Consider the following 27,384-nt stretch of genomic DNA (forward strand, 5'->3'; position numbering starts at 1 on the left):
TCTGGGAACATGCATAAGAGAAACAGTATGTCCCAACACACTGCCTATCCTTTGACTTTATTTTTACCACCGTGGTTAAATTTGACTGATTAGATTTGCTTCAACTCTTTTTCTTAGCAAAGCTGAATGAGGTAGATTTTGTTGTTGAAAAACAAGTTTAGTAAAACCATTACAGAGTTCACCTGCATCTGCAGAACGGCATGTGCACACAGACACCACAGACACACACAATTTTCTGCTGACATCCCTAACAACTGAAAAGCTACCACTGCACTGAAGCATTATTTTCCACAGGACTTTAACCACCTTATCCATCCATGCATTCTGAGTTCGTAAATCTTCAGTCAATTTAGACTACGTTGTTTAAGTTACCAAGCATTCCAGGTTGTTCTTAATTTGCAATCTGTCACTGAGGTTATTTGTCTTTCCAACAGCTTTTTTTTTTGCCATCTACAGCATTTGCTATAATGAATTTCTATTTTATTTAAATCAAATCACCAGCCAGAAACCTTAATCTTAATTTGCCAGTATCAAGTGGCAATGAACTTGGATCTCTGTGACATTGTTTTAGGAACATTTGCATTCCCACTTACAGATTCATTTTGTAATCTGTTGACCATATTTCTGTGTGGTGAACATTGACTCTCCTGAAACAAATTCATTGACTCTCACACGAAACAAATTCAAATATAGAACAAATATAAATTTCTGTCATAATAGCCTGAAAAATCAGGTTTACATGTTCATTAAAAAATTATTTACATTCCTGAAGTATGTTGAGTGTAATTAATTATGTAAATATCCTTTAATTCTTTAGTGGCTGCTTCACCTGTAAGCCTCTTTCTTGGATTCAGTATCAAGATATACTTCTGTGGCTCATAAATTTTCTTATAAAATTTCTCATAAAATATCTCATGAGTTATTAGAACAACACTAACTTTTGTTCAGCATCCTGGAAAGTCTCCTAGTTGTATTCCTTGTCTAAAATCAACATGACTATCTCAAAAAGGTCATCTGCCAATGCCTTTAATACTCTTGGTTACAAGTCCTACAATCTACGGGATCTAGAATTGTTACACTCTTAATTTTGTTAGTTAATGTTTTCTGCAGCTACTGATGAAACAGAATGTATTTCATTAGCATTGCAAGGTATGAACTAATTCTCCTACTTCAAACACAGAATAGAATTTTTTTACTTAATATATCTCATTTTATTATGTGACTGCAAAAGGCTATTTATTAAATATCCTTGTCTTTACTGAATGACTAAGATAATTTCTGTCTCCTACAGAATCTATATCATGGTTGGGGGGGTTTTGAATAAATTAAATAATTTGTCTCATTTCTTTATAAAAATGAAGTGCAATTTTTTTAAAAATTTACAGCTTTAGCTTTTCTTATTCAGCGGCTGTATTCTTAGCTGCAGTCTGCAATGCTTTAGTTGTATTATCTTTATTGATCTGTCCCAAACAACCCATTAATAGTGGGTTTTTTTCCTTCATTATGTCAGGATTTGCTTTCAACTTTGGGAAATTAACTTTCAAAAGACCCATGTATTTTCATCAATGGCCTGCGTCATTCTTTGGTTACATATAATATATGAACCAGATTCCTACTAATTGTGTTAAGAAAATATTTGTTCCTCGTTCAGTGATTAATTCACTATTTTCTATCCTGGTAAGATTCAACACAAAGTAACTTCAGTCAGTCATACTTTTTGTACTGTTTTGTTTCTGTAACTTTCAGGAATTTGTAGAACCATAGAATCCTTTGATTTGGAAGGGACCTTAAAGATCACCTAGTTCTGCCCTCCCTGCCATGGGTAGGGACATCTTTCACTAGACCAGGTTGCTCAAAGGCTCTGGTAACCTGGCCAGGTATTCCTGGAGAGATGCACTAGTGACTTCATGAGACCTCAAGGCTCCCTCCCCAGATGATTCAAATCCCACATAATAATGTAATTGTTCTTTTCACACTGTTTGAGAAACTGATAATGTTATCTAAACTGATGACATAGATAACTACACCAAATCAATACTTAATTTTATGAATTATCAGTGAATACTTTGATTCACAAGCACAGAAAAACTTTCACTTGTTTCAGATTTTGCCAAATCTGTTTTGAAAGTAAGGTTAATAGATAAGAATTATATGCTTTTAGTCTGACAGTGAGGATGTTACTTTATAAGGTTATTACAGGAGTTTGATGCAGAGCTTATTTTCGTTTCAGAATGATCCTTGTAATAAGATAAGTTCAGAAGAGTACATGAAGAAACTACATCACTTTCTTCAGGTATTCAAGTGTTTTCCATTTCAGTCTATATTTTCTCAGAATCCCAGATCAAAAGTGCTTATTCACAACCCAAATAAAATGTTGCTTTAGCCAACAAAAAAAATCAGTTGCCTATGTAACGGTTCAATTTGTAATGAATAGGAAAATTGCGCATTCTGACTCTTCTTCCCACTATCAAGGACTGTTTGGAATTGACAGTTCATGCTGGCAAGTGTTTAAGTCTGTCAGAAATTCCATTAGAAGCAGTGGAACAGTGGTGCAGTCACCAACATACGAGCAAGGACTCTACACACCAGGTTGTATACATAACTAATTTATAAACTTTAGATTATGCATTTACAAAAGATTTGCTTTGTGTCTTTAAGCTGCCTACATCATGTAATATGGTATCTGTTCCCTGAGAAGATGACAGATTTCTAAAACATAAAATAACAAATAGTGAATTATTTTAAGTAAAACTATTTCCGTTGCCTACGTATACATCTAAAAGAATAAACATTTTCCAGACATTCTAACTTATGAAATTTTTTCACATGATTATTCATAAATTACAAATAGAAGATCATGAAAGTGGTCAAATGAAAATAACTGTAAAATTTTCAAACGGACATATTTTAAGTCTTGTGTCTACAACAGTACTGTTTATTTCACATATCAAATCTTGCTTAGAAAATAATTTTTAAAAGCTTATATCTGCTATCACTTCAAAATTCATTGTCATTTCAGAGCATTGAGCATTGTTTTTCAGACTCTCTAAATGTGCTTTTAGATATCTGTACCTTAATTAGGATGCACAAAATTCATCAGAATTACATAAAAACATGTACAAGTAAATAATAAATGGAGTGAGAGCTAAGAGTATGCATGTGGATTGTCATACTTTGCGAGCAAAGACTTGCAGAGCCATTCATCTTCAAAACAAATCCTGCCAAACATGATAAGATCTGTCATACTCCAGCCAAACTGGTAAAATAAATGTAGAAATCAGGAATGTAATGTGATGTGACTAATCCTGAGACACAATACAAGAGAAACGAAGGCTCTCAGTATGGTAAGGAAAAAAATTTTCACGATACACTTAAGGTTGAAGAGGGAAATGCTGAAGAGTTCTGTGCCTATCATGCCTTACAAGGAGTTTTGAAAATGCCATACACATTTCTAGTGTTCTTCACTGAATTTAGAGTTTTTCAATATTTTTTTTTCTTTTTAATTTTAGATGTCTCAATTACAATTTTCTCAACTAGTCACTTCCTGGTTTCAGATTCAGATTTTTTAGAGACCTAACCCTTTTGGCACTGGAGTAGGAAAGCAGATTATTCAAAAACTGCAAAATGTCAATTATTACACTCCTATGAAAGTTTGACCACTAGTGGCACAAATTCACCATCTTGGAAATGCATCCTCCCTGAGCGCAATGTTCAAAAGGCTGCAGTATTATTTAAGCTGGCCTTTAAAATTATGCAAATTCATAGGATGGACAGAGCTGGTTCCTACAGGGCTTGTTAGAGACTGGAAAATCCAGCACACTCTTCTGCCCTGAGGGTCTCCCTGTGGCAGGACACACCTGTGCTGATTTGGGGGTCACAGGAAGGTATTCCATTCCCCAGAGCTCCTCCAGAGGCTACCAAGTCATCTCTGCCTAAAAGTAGATTTATTTTGCTGGCTTTTGTAAATATGACAAAATGAAGAGATTAAAAAAAAAGGAAAAAGGAAAAAACAGGTTTCAGTAAAATTTTTTTTTACTAAACTGCCAGAAAACTTAGTGTATTTCGATATACTCTTTTCTGCAAGAATAACAATGGTTGTGGAAAGACAAAAATTGATTCACTGTGTCAATGGATATCACTTGGAAATAGACAAGTTTTCAGCTGGATCTAATTATAGATATTGGGCCTTGCTTCATTGATACAGAAGAGAGTGTGTTTCAGAAAACATTGTAACTCTTTGTCTTTTTTTCTACTATTGAGTCCAATTGGCTCACAGACAAAACATCCTTAGAAACTTCCTTGATTTTTACAGCTATCTCTACTATTTTATTAAACAATGTTACTCTGTCAAATGAAACTCTCTTCCCCTTGTATGCTTAGGTCAATTTAAATTATTCTATTCATATTATCTTTTATCTTTTATTTAATCACTTAGTAACATTTATAATATATTAACATTATAAGAATATTACTATAGTCACTCCTTTACAGCACTGTGTACTTAGTTGTAAAAGGCTGAGCTATACTGACAACATAGCTTGCAGCTTGTAGTTTCAAATTGAATAGGTTCAAATTCCTAAACAGAGAGACACAAGAATCAGCTGAGAAGGCTAACTCGCAGGATGCAAAATTAAATTGGAGGACTGTTTAACCCAACCTTTATCTCAGCATCAGGTTTTTTTAGCATTACTCTTTTGAAATCGTACTAGTACTGCATTTATTCAATTTTAAATGAAAGAATCAAATGCATTCTCTCTATGCTCTTGAGTTTTCCATCAGGACCTATGAAACAGTCAGTAGGATCTGACAGATCCCATTATTCAAAGTAGTTGAACTCCTTTTTTATCATAGCTGGTCATAAAATTTGGCACAAGTCTATTACTATTAATATTCCTTTATCATTGCACTAATTTTAAACTACAAATCTGCTTTGCATCTATGGAAAAAATGCAGTGTGTGTGCACATCGACTGAGGACATGACCAATTATCAGGGTAATTTATTTTATGAATTTACACTGAATTAAATAAGGAGCACTACCAGCATCTAGAAAGAGTTCCTCCTCCTGAGGCTACGAATCAGCAAGAAAAGGTTTCTTAAACTGGCACGCTGAAAGATCTGGGTTTACAATCTGTTGTTTGAATGTGTTCTGGTTGAAACAGGAACTGACAGCCTGATTGATGGCCCTATTTCTTTCCTTATTGTCACAAATTACTTTCAGAATGCTAGTAATAACACAGTGTTAAGCTTCTATAAAAGGTGCAACTCTCCAGCTGGGCTTTCACCGTGAAGAGTTTTGTGGTATTAGTGGAAATCACTTTGCTGAACGTTTAAATCCTGCATCCTGGAGAACTGTGTGGCGCAAGAGACTGGTAGTGAGAACAGAATAAAGAGCCTTTCACCTCTCTGTTCCTAGCAAAGCCCAGGCTCAGTAAGAACACCAACTGCTACTTCCACACAGAGACTTTTCAGTCCCCTATGTAAAATGAGTTTAGGCTAACCATTTGTTAATTATTACCCTGAAATCTCTTCCAATATTAGTGCTGTAAGTACTCTGAAGAGCACTTCCCAGAGACATGAGGACTGCAAAATTCAGGTTGGGAACAAATAAAGAGGAGGTGATTTTTCAAATATCTCCTTCCCACATGATTCAAAAAGCAACTGGAAAAAAAGGGGTGGTGGGAAATCCATCTAGAGCTATTTAAAACAAAGACAACACCTCCATTCACCCCTGTGTGGTTTTCCTTTCGAAGTATTTATTTCGTATTTTAAAAGACATCTGCCTACAAAAGCCTAGATGAGGAATATAGTGCAGGGTACATTTATGTGATTGCTTGTCATGGTCTTGCCAAGGTGTCTAATGTGTTTCACAACTAACAACAGGATAAATCCTTACTCTGACCCAGTGGGGAAAGTTTTGTGTTATGTTTTTGCCTTATGTTGTAAAGCTGAAAACAGCTAGCTTCTTCACTGTGGACTCAAACTGTGGGTATTACAAAGTCATAATTTTCAGTTTCCTAGAAATTTTAACTTTTTTACCCTTTCTTCATTTTAAGGTAAGTCTCTAGTACCTTCCTCTGGTTTTGAAGACATTGCAGAAAATACAGTAAGTGTTAATTGCATTAGCTTAGTTCAAACATTGTCACAAGCTATGTAGAGGCTGGTTTCTTCAGCTAATTGTAGCTTTCTCTGTGTCACATCCAGGCAGGATATTCTGATGCTAGCCTGAGATGCTTATGAAAACCAAATTCAAGCTTCATTACAGTAGTCAAGTGCACATCAAGTCCTACATTCCTTGCCCCTGCATGACCATGAAAAGAAAGAGAAACACACATTTCATGAAGGAAAGAAGTGCTGTATACATAATCATGGGACCAGGGCTCATCCAGGGATCATCTGTGCCCAGGCAGATGTTCACTGATGCAGGTTACAAAGTCCTGGTAACAGGTTCCTGAATTTTCTTCTCAGGACTCCAAATAAATAAAAAATTTTAGGACTACTGTCACCTTGGCAATTGCTCATGTCGCTGAAGTTATTTCCCTGTTTACTGCCAGTAAATAAAGTGGGTAATCTTCTATCCAAAGATGATTAAAAGCACAGAACAGAAAGGAAGGGAAAGACCTGATTCATCTGTCTAAGTGTAGGTATCTATTCTAAGATACCTTAGGGTATCATGCTGCCTTTCAAGTCTTACATCAGAAGGGCTTGGGTATCCCTCAGGTCCTTTGTGATATCTTCCAAGCATGTGACCGCGTCCCTGGTGCCCCAAGTCCTCTCAAATGTCACCAGATGCCTGAATTCAGGTGTCTGAATTGAGCTATTAAATAGGTAGGATGTGGGTTATGTAGATGGCTACAGTTTCACGAATCTTATTCAAAATAAATTCTGCTTTCAAATCTTGATTTACAAATCTTTCTGCAATCCTGAGGAAATAATTTTCTCTACCTTCAATCTCTGAAATAAAGTATTAATTCTGCTTTATATTCATGAGTGTAAAACAGGATGATTATGGCTGCAGCCTGCTTATCATGCAAATTTTTATAAGGATTTGTGGTTTGTTAGATAAATATGCATCATAAAAAAACTCTTCTATTAAATTTGAATACATTTTAGCAGTTGTATATGACTGACAGTGAAATAATGTTTTTCTGTACAACAGGATATATGTAGATTTGAAAACCTCCAAAGTGCCTGTTTTCACAAAGAACGGATGTCATAGTGGTGAGAAAGACCTGAGAAAGTCATCTTCATCGCAGTCTTGTAGCACATAATATACAACAAGCATACAACACCACAGATTTTTAATGAATGCCTCAGGAGAGGCATCAAACTGAGCACCACTGGATATAACATCTGCAAAATGAAGAAAAGAGTAAGACCTGCCAGCAGCATTATTAACCACACTCCTTGAGTCTTCAAGCAGATGTCATATGTGTTAGAGTAATGTAAATCACAAAACAGTACAGCTTGATTTCCAGTAATGCTACAATCTGATTCTGCATTATTAGGGTATCAATACCAAACTATTTCCAGACATCTCATAATGCCTCAGGAGATCAACTTTTATAGATATCTGTGTAGAAAATATAATTTTGTTGGACATGAGGTCCGCACAGTGTAAAGTACACACTAGGTCTGCAGTAAACAGCATATACCTGACTGTTTTCAAGATATCATAATTATCCTGCAAAAGTAAAGCAAGTCACCATAAAGCAGTAGGAACTTGTATCCTATAAGTTGTGAAACAAAGACAACCAAAAAAACCCCAAAGGTAACAAAGAAAAAACAGTCTAAGGTCTACTGGAAATAATTATGACATACTTTGGGATATAATCAATGAATCAGAAAGTGGGGTTAGTTTCACATAGAAGAAAGCAAAGTTAAGTTTCTACCCTAAAAGTTTTGCAACTTAAAAACCTCATTCTTGTTTGAAATGAAAAGACTGTCAAAACAACATTTTACTATCACCAGGACTCATGTGGAAAAAGAACAGTAACTTTCTAAATTATTAATACTATTTACTTAAATATAAAGCATATTCTATAAATACATCTTAATATATGTACATTTTATCATTTGTAATTATTTATTTGTATTGATTTATGTGCTTAAGTTGCAAAGGACAAGTTTCAGGGGAGATACCAAGCTGAAGTACCTTGGTTTATTGTAGGAAGTAAAAACTTTCTTTCCTCATCCATTAAAATGCCAGGAATCAATGTATAAATGACAGTTAAGACACTAAGTAGCAATTATTCCTGTATCTGCTCATTTTAGGCAACCTCAGCCTTATCTCTCACTTCCTTCAAGATAGGATAAAACAGAGTTGGGTATTATAAGCTAAATCTGTAGATTTCCTTTCAGCATTTTAGTGCTACACTTAGCACTAAAACAAGTTACAGGCAACCACAGGGAGGGAATTTACGACCTTACAAATGGAGGCAGCATGTGATAAATACCACACTATCAGTTGTTCAGGTAAGTAATACGTGCTCTTGTAAAATCTGTACTGAAAGCTGAGTAATTTATGAAGTAAAAGAAGTCTGGCTTCTTTAACCTTTCATGCTAATTTATTTTAAGATAACATGAGGATAGACTTGTGTACCACCCTCTTCTGGTATTTTTAATTGCTATGTCCTCTCTCTTTCATTAGTGTATCCTATTTCTTCCATTTATCATGTAAAAGGAGTGAATGTTATTTCACCTTTAAAACTGAAATCCTTCTTCCCGATACAGGCTGATGGTTTCAAACCCCTTTTTTGAAGGGGAAAAAAAACAACGGAAATTGCTTTTCTGGCCAATGGCCATGCCAAAGTTGAAAACGTCTTTTAGTAAAGGTAAAACATCCTAATGAATGACTTGCTTTTGAAAGAACTAAATGCAATCCTTGCAGTCATTCAGTACAAGCACTAACACACACACACGCACACACGCACACTCCCCCCCAAAAAAGGAAGAAAAAGACAACTTCCCATGTGTACTGCAGCACATCTCACACTGAGTATGGAAGACTTTAGTTTTAATCAACCAGCTTTCTTACTCTGGTTCACTAAAAGGACAGTGCACTGGGGTCCAAACTATTTTCAGTTGACTTGTAAATATCAGGAATGTCTCTTGGTATTGCATAGAACTGAGGACTTGGGTGGATGGGTCATCTCTGAGCCCATGTTCTTCTTGTGATTCTAAAAATTTAGGGCATTATAGATGGAAATTATTACATTTCTGTAGCAATTTCTAACATTGGAAAGGTTATTTATCTATTTAAGCAAAGCAAAGCTAGTCTAATAAAAGACATTGACATTACCTCCAAACTTGCCAATATTCTTAGATCATTACATCTACAGCCACACACTGCAGGCACTAGGGACACTACAGGTAACACATGCACTTTTGTCTATTGAGAAAAAGAATGGTCCTTTCCAGCTGCCAGGATTTTACCATCAAATAAATAATGATTATTATTGCATATACCTGCAGTGCACAGTCATTTAGCATTAAGATCTGGACTATGTGTTATAAAGCCATTAATGCCAGAAGTGTTGGAAAAACAAGACCCTGCTTCTAAGGAGGTCCCATGATAGCAGCCCTTTCCCTGAAGGAACTGCACCAAGTATCCACATGCTCAGTTCTCCAGCTGGTTGTGGCATGCAGAGCTCTCTGCAGACATCATCCCTGGCTCCCCTGCTGGTTCTGCTACCCAGCCAGTATTCTCACTCAGTTTGCTATGTTGAAAACATACATAAATAGAAATATCATTCAGCAGCACTGTCCATGACATTGACTTTACCATGTTAGATGGAGCTCAGAAATGCTCATGCATGAAGTCCTTCATCTATCAGTCTCATTACGATATCTCAGATATTCTGTGACTTCTCAAACATCACTTTGCGTTAAGCAACCGATTTATGTCCCTGGTTGGTATCTGCAAAGAAATCTGTGGAGGACTTAGTTCAAGTGCAAATAAACACATGCACTGATCATCTGTATAGTATTTGAGACTCCACTGATAAATTCTTTATATCTTCACTGATTGCAACTGAGGCTTGATATATTGTTCACTGACATCTGGACACAATTAACTGACTACCACCTGCAACTGAATCCCAGCCCTAGCATATTTCTTTGCTATCTCCTGTGTTGCCTCAGAGCTAAATGGTTGCCACTAGATGTGAAAGCCAGTGGAGCACTGGCTAGATATTTTCCCCCTTTCTAAGTACTTCCCATGTGAAAGTCAGCTACATGTTCCCAAATATTAAAGAAATAATTAATTGAGGATTCTTATTGCTCTTAGGTGCTGAGACATAGCAGTAAAGTAGTTTTTCAGCCACCGCTGCAGGATTGGTACTGCAGGATGTCAGATCTGTTGAATAGCAAAAGTACTGTATCCACAAGAGTAGAAGCTTGTACTGCAAGATGATGGTTGTCATCTTGTGCTTCCACCTTCTGCCTGAAGAAATACCATGACAGTGACCATGAAATAATAGAGTTTTCAATACTTAGGGACACAAAGAGGGTCATCAGTAAAACTTCTACCCTGGACTGCCGGAGGACAGATTTCGGCCTACTCAGAAGACTGGTTCAGAGGGTACCTTGGGAAACAGTCTTGAAAACAAAAGGGTCCAGGAGGGATGGGTATACTTCAAGAAGGAAGTCTTGAATGCACAGGAGCAGGCAGTCTCTGTGTGCCGAAAGGCGACCCGGCAGGGAAGACAGCCAGGCTGAACAGGGAGATTTTGAAGGAAATTAGGGGGGGAAAGAGAGCTTACTGACTATGGAAAAAAGGGCTGGCTACTCATGAAGAGTTTAGGAATATAGTTAGGTCATGTAGAAAGAAAATTAGAGAGATAAAGACAAAATTTGAACTCAATCTAGCCACTGCTCTTGGGGACAATGAGAAGTGCTTCTACAAATACATCAATAGCAAAAGGAGGGGCAAGGAAAACCTCCGAAGATGAGGAAAAGGCTGAGGTACTTAGCACCTTCCTTGCCTCAGTTTTCAACAGTAAGACAGGTTGTCCTCAGGAAAACTGTCCTCCAGAGCTGGTAGACAGAGACAGGAAGCCGAATAGCCCCCCTGTAATCCAGGGTGCTGAGCCTCTTGGATACCCACAAGTCTATGAGACAAGATGGGATCCACCCAAGGGTGATAAGGGAGCTGGCGGAAGAGCTCACCAAGCCTCTCTCCATCATTTACCAACAGTCCTGGCTCACTGGGGAGGTCCCAGATGATTAGAAGTTGGCGAATGTCACACTGATCCAGGAAAAGGGCTGCAAGGAGGATCCAGGAAACTACAGGCCTGTCAGCCTGACCTCAGTGCCTGGCAAGGTTATGGAGCAGATCATCCTAAGTGCAATCACACAGCACCTACAGGATGGACAAGGGATCAGACCCGGTCAGCATGGGTTTAGGAAGGGTAGGTCCTGTCTGACCAACCTGATCTCCTCTTATGATCAGGTGACCCGCCTGGTGGATGAGGGTGAGGCTGTGGATGTGGTCTATCTGGACTTGAGCAAAGCCTTGGCAAAAGTCTCTCATGGTATACTTTTGGAAAAGCTGCCAGCCCACGGATTGGACAAGTGCACTCTGTGCTGGGTTAGGAACTGGCTGGAAGGCCAGGCCCAGAGAGTGGTGGTAAATGGTGCTGCACCCAGCGGTGTCCCCCAGGGATCAGTGTTGGGCCCAGTCATGTTTAATACCATTACTGATGATTTAGATGAGGGGATTGAGTGTACCATTTGCAAATTTGCAGATGACACCAACCTGAGGGGGAGTGTTGATCTGCTGGAAGGCAGGATGGCTCTGCAGAGGGACCTGGGCAAGTTGGAGAGATGGTCTGATTCCAGCAGGATGAGGTTCAACAAGGCCAAGTGCCGGGTCCTGCACTTTGGCCACAACAACCCCCTGCAGCACTACAGGCTGGGGACAGAGTGACTAGAGAGTAGCCAGGCAGAAAGGGACCTGGGAGGTTGGATTGACAGGAAGCTGAACATGGGCCAGCAGTGTGCCCAGGTGGCCAAGAAAGCCAATGGGATCCTGGACTGTATCAAGAACAGTGTTGTCAGCAGGACCAGGGCAGTGATTCTTCCCTGTACTCAGTGCTGGTGAGACCACACCTTGAGTACTGTGTCCAATTCTGGGCCCCTCAGTTCAGGAAGGATTGAGGTGCTGGAGCAAGAGAGAAGAGCAACAAGGCTGGTGAAGGGACCAGAGCACAAGTCCTATGAGGAGAGGCTGAGGGAGCTGGGGCTGTTTAGCCTGGAGAAGAGGAGGCTCAGGGGAGACCTCATCACTCTCTACAGCTACCTGAAAGGAGGTTGTAGCCAGGTGGACAACCAGCAGTAGGACAAGAGGGCATGGTCTTAAGCTGTGCCAGGGGAGGTTTAGCTGGATATTAAGAAGAAATTTTTTACAGAAAGGGTAATCAGGCATTGGAATGGGCTGCCCAGGGAGGTGGTGGATTCACCACCCCTGGAGGTTTTTAACATGAGACTGGATGTGGCACTTAGTGCCATAGTCTAGTAACCACAGCAGTGTTGGATCAAGGGTTGGACTTGATGATCTCGGAGGTCTTTTCCAACCTGGTTGATTCTATGATTCTATGATTCCATAGAGTCTTGGCACTTGGCTTTCTGTCAGGGCCCACCATTCTTAAAGCAGGCAGTGTTAGTATTTACCAAATAGAGTGAACCAAAAAGGGATAGTTGAGAGTTATCCTGGCAGCAAACAGTGTGGTGAATCTCTCAATATTTCTCTGCGAAAAGCTAGAAATGGTCACTGTTTTCTCCCCACTCATCTTGTGTAGAGTTAGGAAAAGCTGACCGGGCATTTAATTAGTTTGGGATTTATCAATAGTCTTTCAAAAGATAAGATGTGCCTAAAAGAATGTATAGGTAGTTACACCTACTCTAAACTCATCCTGTAATTTTAAACTCTGCAAATATGGTCAGGAAGAAATTCAGCCATGCATTGTAGGAGCAGATTAGACACCTTTGAAAGGTGTGCCCTTAAGCATGTGTAAATACAAGAGTCTCTAACTGCAGAGATAACAACAGTGAAAGTACCTAAGGCAGGTGCCATCCAATTCTTCTGTCACCTGGTAAAAGGGGGAATAAACTATGTGAAAATTGAGAACAAGGAAGTAAGAACAGGGACTCTGGCTCAACTGCTACTTAAATTGGTCTTGCAAGAGAATCATTCTTCTCTTTAGACCACTTATGACACACTGTTAGAGAGAAGGACCTCTTTTTCTCTTTTTATTGCTGTTTTTCTTTTTTTTGTTGTTGCTCCCTCTCTCTTTTTCTAAAATAGTAGCTATATAAAACAAGAGATGATCAAAAAAATAGGAAATCTAAAAGGGAAACGATTCATGTTATCACTCTTACATGATACAAAAAACCACTGTGTTAACTGACATAGCAACTTTTAAAGGAAGTATAGAATATAAAGGTCATTTTATCTACCCATTAAATTGTGCCACATGCTTTGCTCTTAAGTCCATAGCAAGATAGTATACATCAGCTGGCTGAAGAGTTAAAGCTGAATAACAACAGCAAGAAATTTACTCATTCTTCAGGGTGGACTCATCTTGGCTACCTGGCTAAACAGGATAAACTCTGTCACAGTAAAAGAAAGGTCACTGTTTTCGAGGCAGTCATGCAACCTGCTATTTCCAGCTGTGGCTTTTGGCATATATGATCCTACTCCATGTCCTGCTCATTAAGCAAGACCTCTTTTCATAGAAATATTTTTTTCAAATTTGTGGATAGTGAAAGAAGATACGATAGCTATGTACTAGCAGCAGGCATACATTCTCTTTGTAAATAAGCAAACAAAACAGTAACATACATAAAATAAAAAGGGATTTTGGGTTCTCCTTCTTAACCATTCTTTTCTCACTCTAAGGATAGAATTTCATATTGACACAGGATTGTATTTATTAAAAAGTGTGGTAGGAAGCACCAGCCCGCTCTGTGTTCCCCCTCACACCAAGATGTAGTACCCTATGTCTATCTGCTTTCTCCAAGCAAAAATGTAGAATTCAGTAATTTTTTCATATTTCCAGGTAATTGATAGTCCAAGAAGAGTAACAGCATGGATCAAGATGCTTAAAATTTGGAAGAACTTAGCACTTCTTTTGCAAGGTTGACCAACACAGCCTCAAGTCCAATACATACTAGGCACATGGGTTCTGGGGCATTTTAACATTTCAAAGGTGGGTTAGGTTTATTATACTTAGGCTGACAACACCGAGACAAGGATATGTCACAAAAACTGCTGCTTTGGACATTTGTCTTCTGAAGGTAGAGACAGGAAGGAGACAGGTCAGAAACAGAGACCTAAAAGATATTGCATTTGGAAGGAGCAAATATTGAAGCAAAAGGCAGAATGAGATTGAGATGGTCACATCACTCGAAGGTGAGTTAGGCACAGTATTCTACAAAAATGACAATAGAAATTTTTTTCCATCAAGTATTTTGTTTATACAATGTGTTTAAAGCAATACAAAATGTCTTTAGAGCATTATAAAATGTCTTAAGAAACATACGGTCACTGTTCTTTTGTCCTTCCTATAAAACTAAGCTGTCTTTGTACCAAGACTACTACTTTTAAGAATTTAGACCAACAGAAAGTGGAAGATTACTGTTTTCTTAAAATCTTTTTAAGAAATTTCTAAGATTGTTTTTTCAATCTATCTGTTAAAATGTTATAATCTATTAATATACTATTAACCCCATGGGGGGGAAAAAACAACAAAAAACAACACTCCTTGTAACAGAAAAAGTTTCTTTTCCTACCAAAAACATGTGATCTTTGTTCAGGACAATGAACTTTAAAAACTTTACAATATCATTATTTAAGAATTATGTCTTTGTCAACAGCCCAAATCAGAAGCTATCCCCTTTGCAAACCACTTAACTTCATGTTTAGATCCTCTCTACTTTAATAATACTTAAAAACTGTTTCAGCATTTTACTGAATTGAAGTCTTTTCCAACAAATTTTAAAAAATGTTCATTAAAAATTTCTTCCCCCCGACTCTACAGTTGTGTTCATGTCATTGGGAAAATCAACATTATAGCTTGGAAGATGCATTAAAGAGAAGTCATTGTTTACTTGAATTTCTTTTAGATTTCCGAAATTACTTTTCTGTCAAAAATATAACATACTCCCACTGAAAACTCCACGACAGTATGTCACAGTGACTTCATTACAATATACTTGAAGTGACTGGGAAAAATTGCTGCTCAAATGTTTGCAAATTTATATGAATTTCACTGATGACAGAGGCTTTGAACTAAACAACACTGTTTTGTCTCATTAAAAAGAGGGATAGATGGCATTCAGAAATGCTATTTAAATCATGTAGATAAATTTTCTCCTTTTCAGCATGTTCCTTGCCTTCTTAGACATATCTTGTATTTGGGTGCATCCGGAGATATGTTTTATGTGAAAGATATGCATCATTTTGACAGATACTTAGTAAAGAAAGTATACATACCATTTATACAGTAAACCATGAGAGACAAATCTTGAAGAGCTACAGGTTCATAAGTTCATGAGAAATGTTTTATTACACTAACACACTTGCTTTAAGTCTGTCTCAAATGTCAGTAGAGCAGACTTCTGCCTTAAGCTAAAGTTTCTTTGTGATTTACAAATAATGGCAAATCCATGTCTGATATGATTGCTGTAATGGAGAGGAACAGGAAGGAGGACTATCCTGGTACCTGAAGAGCTGGAGTTAAATCTGCTTACCAGCCAGAAACATAATCCTCAACAGGACTAGACTATGTTATCTAAGTTCTAGTGAAATGAGACAAATCAGTTTAGTTGAATTTGTGTTGTTTGTATCTCTTTTCAAACCAAACTAGTACATTAACAGGACTTTCTTTTTCCAGGCTATTTCTGTGTATCATAAACTATTAATGGATACTGTAAAACTCAGTTGTCCATTAAATCAGTCTAAAATGCCATTGCAAATTCCAATATTCTCAAGCTATACATTGAACAATGCAGGATTGAAGACAAGATTGTCCTATTGGTTTCTCTGTTGCAAAATGGTTGATTATTAAATACTTTCACATGTTTTTTTCTCACCTACATAACCATTCCTTGAAAATCATAAGGAATACCATTTTTCTTAAGTTTACAAGTTATTTCTGACATGAAATATGAAGGAGTTACTTGGAGTTAAAAAAGAATAGTTTCCTTTAAAAAGAGTCTATTGTACAAGATACATTTTTATTATCCAAATTTGTACTGACATGAGTGATTTCTGATCTTAAATTTGATCTCTTACTCTTATTTAAGACACAAATTTTTTTTGTTCTCTTTCTCTTTTTAAAGATTAACTTTCTGAATAAACCAAGTAAACACTGAATAAAAAATCTGGAGAGATACAAGAAAGTGTGAGATAGACATGATAATCTGATTGAATCTTTGCCTAATCTATTTTTCTTCTAGATTTATTGGATAGGATGCTTCATCATCTACCTACCCCTTAAGCAATATCTTCTTAATTGCTAAAGTTTTGTGTCCACACTTCACCTTTTAAGCAATGAATTTTCAGTGTGAAACTAAGGGCCATCTCCCTCCTGGGAGTTACATCAATATGCCAGATTATGCACACGTATTAGTAGGAGACACTGCATAATGTGCTGTTTTATTTCTAATTGAACTGCATGCATGTAGTTCCCTTTAAAACTCAGTGGCATATTGTACTTCATTGGAGAGGCTTTGTGGCTGGTTGCCATTTTTGGGATGAGGTCCACATCATTTGCTGTAGGTGAAGGATTAACATGTGGCATCAGTCCAAGTTTAGTTAAGGATTTGGGATGTCATTGGGTTTCAGCTTCTTCTACCACAAACTCTCTGACAAAATCCTATTTAATGCCTTGTATGAATTTAGTCTCTTTAAAGTTTCATCAGTATGATTGTGAGCAATTTCTGCCTGAAGTGGCAAATGTACCAGTGCAGATATTTTGCTTTCCACTCTTCCATGCCCATATTCAAATCCCTTATACAAATATGTCCACACCTAAATCTGTCCCATCTTGTTGATCTGCATGTAAAATTCACACACTGACTTGTGCAAATGCAACCCAACCATGAACGCAATTTGTTCATGAGTCACACAACCTTGCAAACATTGAGGTAACTGCAAAAACACCCCTTGTTAGAATGAAGTTAGGGTATTAAATATTTATATAATCCTGAATTAAGCTTGAGAAAAAAATTCTTAAGGGTTTTGCTCTTTTCTGGTAATTTTTAAGCATTGACTTAATGGCTTCATCTTGTCACTATAAAAGACAAGTAAATATAGTTCTTATACCATCAGCTATTAAAAATAATTGTCTCTTGTAGCACAATATCAAATGTGATCACTTACATTAGCAATATGAGCAATATGGTCAGCTGGGGCGGAAATGCCACTGCTGAAGAGATCCCATCAGTACCTTGATTTCTCTTTATGAACTCTCCTTTCTTGTGACACTAATGTTTGTTGACTGACACTTGCCACTAGAGTTGGTCTACTATGTCCAGGAAGGAAGCAAAAAGTATGGACCTCAATCTTCAGTATGCAAATTAAGCCAATAGGCTTTAGGTTGTCTTAAAAAAAAAAAAAATAGTGACATTTGGTTTGTATTTTCATAACAAAGCCTTTGCACTGAGGCAGCCATATTCTTCCAGAAGCTTGTTTTTTATGTAAATTTTTTATATAAGAATAAAAAAGTTTTAATAAGGATTTGAAGAAAGGTGACTGAAGCTTTGCAGGTGATTGAGGAGAGCACTTTCCAGTATCAGAAACAGTGGGGAAAAAAATTATAGAAATGCTTCCTTGCAAATGTACCTAATACAGGCAGAATTGTAGTTTTACAATAATGGGAGGGGCAAATCTATGTCTAGGTACTAAGGAACAAAAGGAAGATTTGGAAGACAAGGCTGTGAGACACTTATTGAAGAGTAAGAGTTTGTATTTAACATGATAGAAGAGGTAGAGCCAGTGACAGTATGGCTAAACTAGCAACAGTCTAGAAATAATATCTTTGATGTACCTTTAAAATAAAATACCTGAAATATGGTTGCATGTAATTTACAACAGTTTTATCACTGTCACAGTGATACACTGGTATATTAGAGAGCCACACATGTAGAAAAGGTGAAAACTTTTCACTAAAGCACAGAGTAAAAATATGGTAGTTTTAGTAGAACTTCATAGGACTACACAAGATTACATGTGGTTGCACATCTGTTTCTGAGTGCTTGTGGGACAGAGGGCAGTATGGTTCTACTCAGCATGTCTTCAAGTATTCTGGCTATGGAAGAAGCTATTCTTGTGCAAGTTTAGGCAATGCATGAAGAAACATTCATAGGTCCTTAAAATCAGTGTAAGTTTTTTTCACTGAACATGTTACGCTAACACCATTGTATTCTAAAAATATTTCCTAATAGCAGTGTGGATATTCTTTAATGAATCCCCGCCCTTCTAAACTCAACCCATGTAAAATAACTGCATATGATGTAGAAAGATCATCCTTGGCATACACATATGGTATTGCAAGACTCTGGCACATTATGTTTCATTGCATTTAAGCCAGATAGCCAGAAGTAGCCAGAATTTTCATTTGGATACTATGCAACCATTGTTAATCATGAAAGACATGGTACAACAAGTTGGCAGTCATATATGTGAATAATGGAATACTTCTTTAATTATGTGTAAAAATCCTAAATGAACTAGTTTTTTCTCCTTATAAAGTGCCCCTTCTGCATCTCTTTCAACTCCCATTGAAGTCAAAGGAAAGCCTCCCATTGATTTCAGTTGAAGTCAGTTGAATTTTATGAAATTATTTTGCATGATGGCTCCTGACTTCCTTGAAGTCTGTTGCAAATTTGCTCTTGACATGCAAAATGCTTGCCTCACAGCGTGTAATTCCATAAAGCTGTGTTGACGAGAGTTACTTATCTAGCACCAAAAAAAATATAGTCAGACAGAACAAACTGTCTTTAGAAAATGCTTTGTAGCTGACCCAGAATTACAATTAAGAGTCCAGGCAAATGCGTAACACCCCTGCCATTTTACATGAGACTGGAGGAAAAGCATTTCCTAGTTTTGTAGAAGTGTGTGAAGAATGTTTCTTTGAAAACACCTTCCCTTGTAATAGATCAATATTATGTCATTATTAAAAACTAAGCTAAGACCTTTGAGAAATATCATTGAAATATTACAAAAAGAGTCTTTTCTGCAGTTAAATTATATTCTTGCAAGCCTGAATATCAGTTTTATTAAGATAGCATTCTTGAAGAGTTGATTGCAGAATAAACATATTTAACAACTTAAAAACACGAGGAATATAATAAAACATTTATTTAATTATGTTCAAATGTCCTAAATTAATCATATTCGAACCTTAAGTGTCCCCTTCTGTATCTGATTCAATTCTCATGAAATCTGAAGTTTAAGTAGTATCAAAGAGGGATGCAAATCTCATACTAAATGAGATAAATAAGTTTACATATGTGCATAAATGACACATAGGTAGAAATAAGTCAAAAGACTTTATGAAAGGCTTTATATGGTTTTGACAAACTATCATATAGTATATTCAAAACCTATAGCTACTAGTTTCTTCCTTAAGCAATATACTGTTTCTAGCACTTAATTTTAAGATTATTTTGCTTTATAGGTTGACCAAACAGTTGTCTTTACTCTCTCCTCCCCTTTCCATGTAGGACCATCTTCCATCTTCCAGGATGTCTTGAAGGTTTTATATTATTTGTCTAATCTGAGAAGTCTTTTTGCAATGTCTCCAAATTCCTAAACATAGTGATTGCAGTTTTGAAAATTATGGAAGCCCCCAATCAAACTTACCCCTTAGTTTTTTAATGTAATTCTTCTAAAAAAAATACAAAATATGAGGAAATAGAACTCCTGCTAAATTTTCTTCCTATTTCTTGAATACCCTTTTTTTTTTTTCAGTACAAGGAAGCACATATCTTTAAACAATATTAATAGAATGTTTGCCAGGGTTCAGCTCCTGAGCTCTATAACCAGGTAGTTAAAATATGTTCTTTTTTTTTTGTCTGAAAGTATTGTATTGCATATAATCATATTCTAAATCTGTGTTATTCCATAGTTTGAAAATGCTGGGCTTTTATAAAGGCCTAATGACAATTTATCACAGCATGATACGTGACATGGTAGAGGAAATCTGAAATGACAACATTGTAGGTGACAATCATAGATGTAGTACAATCATGGCATTTTGTTTATTCTATGGATAAAATTCTACCTGATATTCTAAACTCTCCAAAATAAGATTAAATTATATTTGAAAACAGTGTTAGCTAGAAGAGTAACTACACAAATGGAAGGAAAGTTTCTGCCTTCTAATCCTTGTTGTTCCACTAATGTGCCTTGGAACTTGAAGATGCTGGCAAGACTTTTTCATTCCTTCTACTCCCAATCAGTAAAGGAATACTAACAATTCAGAATCAGATATTTAATAGAATTCCCCCCCCCAATATCTCTATCATTAAAAAGAAAAAAAAAAAAGGTAAATAAAAATTAAGGTTTCTACCCCTGGAAGGGTAATTCCAGTGAAAAATGGAACATTGACTCCAGAACCTCTGACTGCAAGGATGACAACAGATAACTCACATGATCATACTTCTACTTCATAGTTCTGAAAATGGGCAGAATACTATTCCCTGCTTCCCACAAATTCTCTGCGTGTTTTTAATTCATGCTATAGCTTTAGAGCAAAGAACATAGCATCTTTCTACCTAACACAACACTGACATAACCTCTAAGAAGTGCAGCACTAGTTGTAATGATGATAATGATAACTGGTGAGCCTTCATGATCTGGACTCTTAAATGGAGCTGGCCACTGTCTCTAAGCCTGTCCTGCTCACCTTGCTGTAACATGGGTTTGGGCACTGGCTGACTGTACTGCTCCCTCTGGTTCCTGTCCCTTAAGGAACAAGCTGGCCATCCATGAATGTCACTTTGTTTGTCAGGTTCCAGAATAAGTACAACCTTTACTTTCAACCTAACAAATCAAGAGGAATAGATTTTAAGTTAGATTTGTAAATCTATGGGGAAAAAAAGTAAAATTAGTGAGTAGAACAGTTTGCTTATTAGGTAACTTTGAATTAGCAGTGATGGTGGAGCTTCTCTTCAGGTTTTCAATACAGGCAGACAAAACCTTTGTTTTCTGAATCTAACCATAAATATGGTTGTGATGTGCACTGAGGTAGCATCACTATCCTGGTACTTTCTTATTCCCTATGTATGACACATGTGTTTCATGGGCACAATTCTTTTATTCTTTTTAACTTTTCAATTGAACTGTTGACTATAAAAAACATTTGAGCACAGAAAAGAATAACATTTATGACCTGCAGATAAATCCTCTAACATCTTGATCTCTCTCAAAGAGGCAGTGATATCAAGATAAACGTAAATGCTCTAGGAAGTATACAATGACAATGAAAATTAATTAAATTCTCTTCCTACAAACAGAGGATATAAATAGAGTGGGAGCATCTGAAGATATTTTCCAGCTGCTGAGCTATAAAAGTATTTCACAACCTTGGAAGAAGTTCTTGTTATCTAAACAGCAGTGTTATAAGAGCTGATTAATTTTATTCTTGATATTCAACCAAACTATAGAGCAATTGTTTTCTCCTACTTCCAGGCAATACTGCACACAACATAAAATACACATGAACACAGCCTACAAATGACTTCTTGGTATATAGGTTGTTATTACTGTAGCAAACTACATTGTAGATGAGATAAATGGTGGTGTTAGTTACATTCCTAGTGAAAGCTGTGCCTTGAGTCTCTGTTTTTCTATTTCCTTATTACTGGAAAATAAACCAAATTGGATGAAGCCCGAATTTTGAGAAATGCTGGGGTGAAACAATTTTTTCGTGAATTCTTATGGTGTTCTAAAAGCAGACAAGGGTATTAGTCACAGCAAGCTTGATTCAGTCAAACTCTTCATTCAATGGAATGCCATGACCTCCTCCAGAACGTATTTCCTCCAGAATCAGAGACACTGAGATGATTAAAGCCACGTGAGTCAAGTCCTACCTACAGTGTCACCCAACAGGCATATACACTGACTCTGCATCACACTGGCATTTACAATAAAAATGTGTTGCTTTCTCTAACTTTTAAAATGGAATTCTTTGAACTGTAGCATTGAATCTAGATTGCTCATGGGTTTATTTTTGTAGAAGACTTCCTAAGACAGGGAAAGGCAGTATAAACATGTAAAGGAGAACCAGCTGACCATCAGTATGTTTAATCGGCATGGATAACAAGAAGCCACCTTGTTTGTAAAAATCCTTTATTTAGTTTTCAGACTCTCGGTCTCGCACTAAATTCTACTCAAGGAAGCCTTTTCGTAGAAGAAACTGAAGAGTACTTGGTCACATTCTTGGTTGATGCAGCTAATGAATGCCAGTTTCCTGAGATATGTCTTCTAAGGCTTTGCAGTTCTTTTTCCTGACATGAAGTACTATATTAGGACAGTTTTTACTTCTGAAAAGAAATTTGAATCCTGTTATACCCGTTAAACAATGTTCAAGAAACTTGAATTTTTACAAAGCTTTGGCATAATGAACACAGATTAGATTAGTAGTCATTCTGAAAATACAGTTCTTGCTTTTGGAGAATAAAAAGAATACATAAAAAGAGTCACAGACTGCAGAGTCCTTTTTAAAATACTTTGACACAGTCTTCCTCTCTTCTTTCCCCAAAATGAGCTTCAGTAACTGTTTGTTGCCTGAACTAAAATATGTGGGCCTATATTATATCTATCAAGTAAACATTGCTTTTAGGGCCACTCTAGGGTCACCTTTTGAAAATTTCACATAAATTCAGTTTATCTGAAAAGTAGCTGTAAAGAAAAATACCTGATTATTCTACAGAAAAGAAATAGGAATCAGTATATCAACAGTTGCCACTGGTTTTGCTAGTTTAAAGACAAAGATGACAACAGAACATACAAATACATTTCTTTGAAAAGGGTTTCTGGCCTGCAATATGCTACCTTTTAGCACTAATTAATAAATATTCAAAGTTTCCTTCCTCAGTATTTCCTAACCAATTTAGCTAAAAAACCCCACCCCTTTACAGCAAACAAGGGAGGATAGATAGTATATTATAGTCACATACAAGGATTAGTAAATGGACTATATTCAGAGGTGAAAAGGCTATGATTTCATATAAAAATTAAAAACTGCAAAAGGTTATGAATCCAGAATTAAGAAAATTTCAATTTATTTTTTTAAATAGGTCGTGGTTTTAATTTTGTAGATTTTAACCCACAACAAAATATCATCTACAATCAATGTTATTTTCTGGTGTTGCAAATCAAGTACGCAATTTATGATTTTTACTGTGCTGCAAATATACCACATACTTACAGACCAAATTTACAAAGTTGCTCCTTTAGAGCTCCCTAAGGAGAAAAAAACCAAAACCAAACTTCACTCCAAAAAAACCCCACCTTGTTCTTTGTTTTCATGAACAGATTTACTGAGGGCAATGAAAAAGTCTTACTTCTTTGCATCTGTATTTTCTTTAAGATTTTCAGAATGACAATGCAACATAAAATCCACCAGAATTATGTGGTTTTTTGAGACCTCCTGTTATATAAAGCAATCCTTTCAAATAGGGTAACCTCTTATCAGCATCTTATATTAAAATCCCTCCTCCGATGTGTTTGTTATTCCTATAACTGCATCCTAGGATCTGAAACCATCAGCATGATACAAGTCTAGAACAGAGAGTCCTGAAAGACTAGAACATGATTATTTTGTCGGCTCCTACAGCAGTACCAATAATTAACTGTGCACCAAAATGTTCTCTAGCTCTGAGGTCCACTGATGTGGAACTGCCCAAGCCTGTTACATTCTCCTGCTGTCTGAAACATCATGGCCACACCCAGGCTGACAGTTGGAAATGGTCTCTAATCTGTGTGAATACCCATCCCTAAGCCTGGGAAGTGACCAGCAGATTGAGAGCTACTCTGCCAAAACCATGAGAGGGAATGCAATGGAAAAGAAGAGCTGAATTCCAGTGCCTAGGAAAATTCCCTGTTATGCCTAATTTACTAGTAACACGCAATGACTAGAAACTTAAATGCTTAGAGACAGGCAAGTGAGAAGTACTATTTAGGCTTATGTACATACCGACTGATTGACATTCACATTAAGAACTGTTTCCTGTAAGGCACCAAAACCAACTGTCTCAAGGCAGTTATAACACCATATTTAACAAAAAACACCTCTTTTATGTTAGATGCTCTTGCTTGGGCCATTTCCTTCTCTGCACATGAAGCTTTAATAATATGGGAACAACAATAAAAGGATACATTCATTTTATATAACATCAGCAAACCTAGATAGATTATTATATTTGTACTTTAAGCCTGTAATTAGAAACTAGGACTACTTTCATCAGTGTCAGTGAGAATTTCATCAGGACTGATGCTCATACTCAAGAACAGAAGAAGTGCTGTGGCATGAGCTGCTAAAGCCCATCTGAGATTGTGCTGCCCCCCAAAATAGGAAGCAACTCTGGTACTTTATTCACACCAGCACTAGACTCTGCCTGGAGGAACAACAGCTGCAGCATGAGCAAATATGGTTAAAAATAATAATAACATTAAAATAATATTAACCACCACTAGATAATTAATCTGTTGCAATTGATTGCATACTGAGGAGCAATGTAATTTTGGCATAGGAAGGGTGTCAAGGTCACCACTTTTAGGTCTTCAAGACGCTTAGGAAATCACCTCTAATCTTATTTTCACTTTGATCTTTTCTAAGTGTCATATTTGCAAAACTCCATTTAGCAAACTATCACAAGTTGGTTACCAAAAAAGATAAAATTTGATGTTTGACCAATTAAAATACATTTCCAATCAATGTCTTCATTAAAGCAAACAGTAAAATGACATATCTCCAACTAATACTTTTTTAATCCTTGGTCTTAAAATATTTATTAGACAAATGACAGATAGGGTCAACAGCAAATTGCACTTTATAAGTTCCAGTTTAAAATATAAAACAAGAATTCATAAGCATGAAAATTCTCAGCTTAAGTCTTCTCCATCTCTGGTCTACCCTACGGAGATAAGAAGGGAAGACTGCAACTTTAATTGTTCCAATAAAGTCAACCTGTGTTACGGTAAAGGAACATAAAAGCAAGATCAAAGCCAGCCTACCTAACAGGCCTGTCAGTATCAACACTGAGACAGAAACAGCAGCCCCTGCAGCAGAGCAGTCAACACCAGGAAAGTAGATTGCCATATGCAAGGCAATCTTTAAGCACTTCTGTTTATTGGTTTGAAAAGGCCTTCATCAGCTGAAGCTTCATCAATGTCAAGCATTTTTTATAGATGTAGGAAAAAGCATAAGGCATGGGAAGCATAGAGAGAAAAACAAATCTAATTCCTTCCCTTGTGTGTAAATATTGGAATGGGGTTTCCAGGATTCTTTCTCATAAATTCTTGCATTCATTTTTTAATCAAGTTCTGAATGTGCTTTCTGCTCATTCTATCTTGTTTTACAAAGATTTGTAAGTGAAAGTTAAAAACAAAATAAGGTGGCAATATATCCCTGAAAGGTGAGTAGGAAAAGGAGTGTACTTAAACACCACAAAAGTTTCTTTAATTCTGAAACTAAGAGAAAGAAGCTTTGTATATGAAAATACACAAACATATATGTATATGTGTTTGTGTATTCTTCCTTTTTTTTCAGTGAGGTCCATTGCCTAAATCTTGCTTCTAAGAACCAGCTTGGCTCTAAACTTGGAAGTAGCTCTGCTTTGTAGACTGCAGAGATACTCTAAATTGGCTCTGGAAATCACCCTGCTGCAGGAGCCTCTGTGTCCACCTACCTAAGGAATTTGTAGAATCCCTGTTCCCAAAGCTAACCCTGGCACATCTCAGGTTAGCACTCCAGTGCCCAGCTCCTGAGGTTTTGCTAATTAATTTGTAAAAATGGCTAAAACCTCTACCTTCTGTGCGCTCTACATAGATTAGCTACTTGGAACCTTTCTTCCATACAGCAGAACTAAGCCCATTTGAGGTGTGAGGCATGCAGCCAGATTTCTAAGGCTACATCTGTATTGCTAAATAAAACCAGGCCAGAAATTAATCTCAAACACTGGACCTATTTTAGTCTACAATACTTCATTATTGCCTTGCTCCTGCACCTGTTTTGGACCATTCAAAGTAGCTTCCTATATTACATATCTTCTCCCAGGGGAACTAGTCTTGAGCCATCCACACTGAGTAGGGACCAATCCCTAGTTCTCTTTGACTTAACATTTAGACAAAGCTTCAGTGACCAGTTCCAGCTTAATAAACAGCTTTATCTTAAATGTGGGAAAGCACATTAGAGACCATGCTCTACTCTGTAAGATAATAAGGACACAATTCTGAAGATTCTCTCTACCCTGTCCTAAGGTACCCACATACAAAAAATGCTTGATTGTATCATGTATGCCTTCATTGTTAACAGAGTCTACTTGAATACTTCTCACCTCATGGGCAGTATGTATACATTTCTCTGCTGCAAAAGCTATTTTCCCCCAAGAAAAATGTGACTGTCACATTCCAAAGCTCATCCCATATGGTTTCAGCAGTCATGACCCATGCATCATTGCTGTACAAGTGTCTGCTGTAAGCAGCTGTATCATGACTAGCAAGAAGCCCTTTCAAGTCCTCAGGTCAGAAGGCACACTGTAGCTGCAGCAAGGCTGCAGCCTGCGTGTATACAGTCTACATATTCCAGTTTCCTAGCAAAGCAAAGCTGTGCTCACAGCCTAGGTAGGAGCAAAAGCAAATTCTGATTAAAGGATGATCTGGACAATTGGTAGTTCAGGACTTCAGCCTGACCAGAGCACACAACAGAAAAGAAGTGCGAATGAAGCCTTACAAGCTTAAAATATGGAAAAGTCTGGTAAAACCACCAGAAAAACAAGAGATAAGATCCTACTTCGTGCAAGAAATTAGGTCTTATTTGTGGAATACATATTTATGTCTGTTTCTTTTAGGGTCTGGCATCAATGTGGAATTTTTTTAAAATTTTTTTTATGGTTACAATTGCAGCCAAGCCTCCATCGTAACACAACAATGACATCAAATGAGAACAAAAATCCAGAAGAATAAGTGACACATACAAATATTTTTCTCTTTATTTTATTTTGAAGTGAGACCATTATTCAATCACTGAGAATCTACAAAGAGAGGCTACCAAATGGATAGAACAACAGAACAGGCAGTGTTCAGAATTACCAAATGCAGGACAAAAAAAATGTGGAGCAAAGGGAACTAAACAGAGATGAATGTAAAGCA

Source organism: Manacus candei, unplaced genomic scaffold (assembly GCF_025592945.1).
Source record: "Manacus candei isolate 608988 ecotype Guabito, Panama unplaced genomic scaffold, ASM2559294v1 h1tg000014l, whole genome shotgun sequence".
NCBI lineage: Eukaryota > Metazoa > Chordata > Aves > Passeriformes > Pipridae > Manacus > Manacus candei.